Source organism: Nematolebias whitei, chromosome 12, assembly GCF_014905685.2.
Source record: "Nematolebias whitei isolate Nwh7 chromosome 12, NemWhi1, whole genome shotgun sequence".
In the NCBI taxonomy this organism is placed as follows: domain Eukaryota; kingdom Metazoa; phylum Chordata; class Actinopteri; order Cyprinodontiformes; family Rivulidae; genus Nematolebias; species Nematolebias whitei.
The window spans coordinates 12,080,488-12,085,804 of record NC_056509.1 but is presented as its reverse complement, the minus strand read 5'-3'; positions in this window follow the sequence as shown (position 1 = coordinate 12,085,804).

Below are 5,317 nucleotides of genomic sequence, written 5' to 3'. Positions count from 1 at the left end.
GGGAAGGACGCAAGGGCGGTGAGCAGTCCTTGACAACACACAGAGGCACTGCAGGGTTCAGATAAAATCACTCATACCATACCATACCATACCATACCACTTTATTTATAAAGCACTTAAAACAGCAACAAGGCCACCCAAAGTGCTGTACAGACAAAACAACAGGTAACACACCAAGCAAAATACAAAATGAGGTAAATCAGAATATAGACAAAAAACGATGCAGATAATGACGACAAATCAGTGTAGAGCATACAAGATCAAAACACAGATCATCTTGTGTTGAAAGCTATTGAATAGTAGTGAGTTTTTAAATGGGACTTGAAAACCGAGAGGGAGGGGGCCTGTCTGACAAGCAGAGGTAACTCGTTCCAGAGTCTTGGTCCTGCTACAGAGAAGGCCCTGTCACCTCTGCGCTTAAGACGAGTTACTGGAACTGTGAGGAGAAACTGGTCCGCTGACCTCAGGGAGCGTGGTGGGACATACGGTTGTAGCAAATCAGAGAGATGGGGGGGCGACACTGTTCAGTGATTTGAAGACATACACGAGTATTTTGAACTGGATTCGAAAGTGAACCGGTAACCAGTGCAGTGAGGCCAAAACTGGTGTAATGTGCTCTCTTTTGCCTGTACTGGTTAAAAATCGGGCTGCTGCATTCTGGACCAGTTGTTGTCGTGCAATGGAGGTCTGACTGATACCAAACAGGAGTGAATTGTAGTAATCAAGCCTAGATGTAATGAATGCATGTATTACTGTCTCCAGGTTCTTTTTGGACAATATAGGCTTCAGTTTAGACAGCTGCCTCAGTTGGAAGAAGCATGATTTAACAATCATGTTTACATATCCTGATGCATGCTCAATAATCCAGGTAGAAAAATCTAAAAAAGTTAAATCTGGTCCTCTGGACATTCAAAAAAACAAAACAAGACTGAGGAAGTCTCTCGGATGAGCGACGAAATGTTTCTACATTTTTTGTTGTTTTGCTTTGTTTTGTTTTTTTGAATGTCCAGAGGACCAGATTTAACTTTTTTAGAATCATGTTTACATGATTGTTAAGTTTCAGGGAAGGCTCCATTATCACGCCCAGATTAGTGACTCTTTGTTTTTCTGACAGGGTTAGAGCGGAAAGGTCGATGCAGTGGTTTGTGATCGTGTCGTTGGGAGGGAACAACATGACTTCAGACTTCTTTTCATTGAAACTTAAGAAATTTAAAGCCATCCAGTCCCTGATGTCAGCCAGGCAGTTGAGCAGCGGTTGAATAGAGCATGTACCATTGTGTCTTAGGGGGAAGTAAATTTGACAGTCATCGGCACAGAAGTGGAAGGGCATGTTGTGTTTCCGGAAAATAGCACCAAGCGGCAGCAGGTATAAAGAGAATAGGAGGGGACCCAGTATGGACCCCTGCGGAACCCCCCATTTAAGCTCTGCCTCTGCGGAACTAAAATCCTTGATGGAGACACAAAAGGATCTGTCATTGAGGTAAGATCTGAACCAATTGAGGGCTGATCCTGTGACGCCCACCCACTGCTCCAACCTAGCAATGAGGATCTCATGGTCGATGGTGTCAAAGGCGGCTGTGAGGTCCAACAGGACAAACAGCACAGAATCACCGGTATCTGTGAATCTGAAGATGTCGTTAAAGACCTTCAGCAGGGCAGTTTCAGTGCTGTGGAGAGGTTTAAAGCCAGATTGGAAAAGCTCTAAGATGGCGTGATCCTCCAAGAAGCACTTCAACTGGGACTCAACTATTTTCTCCAGTACTTTAGAAACAAATGGGAGTTTGGAGACAGGCCGGTAGTTGGAAACGACTGAGGGGTCAAGGTTTGTTTTTTTTTCAGGAGAGGCCGGACGGCAGCATGTTTAAAGGATTTTGGCGCTACGCCAGTGGATAAACTACTGTTTACTATGGCAAGAATGGACGGACCTAGAGTAGGAAAAACCTCCTTTAGTAGCCGAGGGGGGACCACATCAAAGGGGGAACCAGAAGGTTTCAAGCTGCACATGACCTGCTCTAGAGAAGATAGAGTGATGGGTTCAAAATGGTCAAAAGGATCTACAGATTGAGGTGGGATGGATGGATCATGAGTTGGAGGGGAAATGAGAGCCCTGGTGATCGCAATTGTTTTCCACAAAGAAATGTACGAAGTTGTCGCACAGCTCAGTTGAGGCTTCCAGAGGTGATGGTTCAGTGAGGTGGAGAACAGAGTTTAGGGTGGAGAAGAGGACACGTGGGTTGTGAGAGTTTGAGGTAATTATATCAGAGAAGAATTTTGATTTTGCAGCTTTTACTGTTTTCTGATAACAGCGCCAACTCTCTTTAAGTATCTGGAAAGAGACCTGCAGCCTGTCTTTCCTCCACTTTCGTTCCGCCCTCCTACATTGCTGCCTAGCGGCCTTGGTGACGTCACTCAGCCAAGGTTCTGCTCTGAGTTTTGATTTTTTTGGTTTTAACAGGTGCAACATGATTCATAGTCTTTAAGCAGACAGAGTTGAACTGGGATGTCAGCTCCTCAGTGGTGGTGAGAAACACTGGGGGCTGAATGATCATTTCAGAGTTATAAACATCTGTGAAACGTGCGGCAGTGAAGTGGTTAATGGTCCGGGTGCAACGTGCAGGAATGCACGTCTTAGGAGTCAGATGGGGGAGGGTGAACTTAAACCGGACTGGCATGTGGTCTGAAAATCATTATCACCAATAACAAAATAACAACAATAACAACAGTCATATCATGAGTTAAAACAAGGTCCAGTGTATGTCCACACTCTTGGGTGGGACTGTTTACATGTTGAGTTAAATTAAATGAGTCCAATAAATCTAAAAAGTCCTTAACCAAGGGCTTCTCAGGACAGCACACGTGCAAATTAAAGTCACCAATAATGAAAGCATGCTCATATTTTGGTGAAATTTCAGCCAAGAAGTCAAAAAACTCATTTATGAAATCCTTAGATCGAGGTGGGCGGTAGACGAGTGCAAATAACGTCAGAGGTGAATGTCCGAGTTCAAAGATGCTCAGCTCAAAGCTGGCGTGGGAAACTGGGATGGGCAGTTGTTTACAGTCAAAAGTTGATTTGAATATTGTTAATAATCCACCACCGCACCGGCGGGGCGTTAAAACACAGACTGTTCGGTGGCAGTAATTCTGTCAAGGCGCTGGACACACCCTGAGACATCCAAGTCTCTGTGATACAGAAAAAGTCCAGATCGTGCTGTTGAAAGTAATCCCTGAGGATAAAAGTTTTGTTGGTAACAGATCTTGCGTTGACCAAACACATCCGGATATTGTCCAAAGTAGAGCCAGCAGCGGTGAAGTTAGCGCGCGCTAATGGCCGCAGGTTTTCAATAACAGCCCCTCCAGGTCTGTCCGTGCTGCGCAACGGCTGACAACTCCCACTGGTTACCTGGTCCGGGCATGCGGGAAGCTGGAGACCATGACCGCCAGCTGAAGAGGAAGATGCAGCGCGCAGAGCTTTCAGCTTCACCAGCTGACCAGCACGTTTTCCCCGGCATCTGAAGTGAGATCTCCGGGCAGGCAGGTGAGGAGCGCAGCGAAGTAAACTGGCACGTCCGCCAGCAGGGGGGGAGGAGGGGGGTGGGGTCCAGATAAAGGAGATATTAGAATCAATTGACCAGAAGCTAACTAGCTTGAACGCCCGACTAGCATTAGTGGAGATGCTACATAAAGAGTTTCAAGGCCTCAGGGAGTCTTTGGAATTCAGTCAACAACAGGTAGCATCACTGGCTAGTGAAAATCAGGAGCTGAGAGGGACAGTGAAACAACTCACCGAGGAGATGACGCTGCTATCCGGGGATAATAAAAAAATCAAAGAATCGATCCTGGATATCCAAGCCCGGAGCATGCGGGATAACCTCGTCTTCTCGGGAATACCGGAGCGAGCGGACGAGGTCCCTGAGGCCTCCGTCCGTGACTTAATTCAGAATCAGCTGAAGTTGCCGAGTGACGCGGTTAAATCCATCACTTTTCACCGAGTCCACCGCCTCGGAGGTAAGAAGCCTGGAAGCAATCGGCCGCGGCCGATTGTAGCTAAATTTGAGCATTACAAACAGAAAGAACAAGTTAAAAGCCGAGGTAGGGAACTGCGTGACACGAACTTCAGCATGAACGATCAATTCCCTGCAGAGATTCTGAATAGAAGGCGCGTCCTGTTCCCGATTAGAAAGAAAAATATCAACGAGGGCAGAAGAGCTGCTGTGGCTGTGGACAAACTCTACATCAATGGTCAGCTGTTTAGAGATCCAGAGGTTACTCCCTGGCTCTATTAATAATATAAATAAGGTAAGTATGATCTTCAGTTGCTAATTTTACTTAAAATGTATTAGCAAGCATATATATTCATATTACTTACCAGATATATATGTAATTTTTCAGCACAGCTCGGTTGGTGGGTTACACAGATGGTGGTGGTACACGGTGGCATGACACTTAATGTGGTAAGGGGGTTCTTTTTTTATTTTTTCTTCTTTTATCTTTATGTGTTTATTATCATTTCACTTTCTTTTTTTTGTCTCTATTTTTCTGACTCAACAATTATTAGCACACAGGCACAAAGGCTTATATATATCCATAAACATACATACAAATACCTCATAAAGGAATACATCCATGATTTACCTTCAAAAACAGCACTTAGTTTATCTATAAATCATAAATAATCAATCATTAAGGATTATGTTATTGTCTGGGTGTTTTACTATTTTTGATATTTGTGATAATGGGTGTGGTTTAATTATATTTTCACAAGCACAAATATGGGTATCTTAAGGTTTGTCACATGGAATATTAATGGAGCCGGTAGCCAACATAAAAAAAAATAGAATCTTTAGCCAGATTAAAAGATTAAAGGCAGATGTTGTATTACTCCAAGAGATTCATAAATTACCGTCAACTGTGGATGAGCTAAAATCTCCTGAGTTTCCTCATGTATTTTCAGCCTGCTATAACTCAAGACAGAGAGGAGTAGCAATATTAATACATAAAAATGTGAACTTCACAATATTAGACACAGTTATAGACCCGCAAGGTAGATATATAATATTAAAATTATCCATACTCAGTCAAAAATATTGTATTGTTAGCTTATATGGGCCAAATGTGGACGATGCTGCTTTTTTTCATGATCTCTTCTCTACTCTATCAAATCACATGGATTGCTCGCTGGTACTGGGAGGTGATCTTAACTTTGGTCTAGATAACAAAATAGACAGGCTGAATGCAGTAGGAGCTCAACGCAGTTGGCAATCCATAAATGTTATCAGGTTTATACAACGTCGACCCCCAATGTAGCAGACCAAGGAAG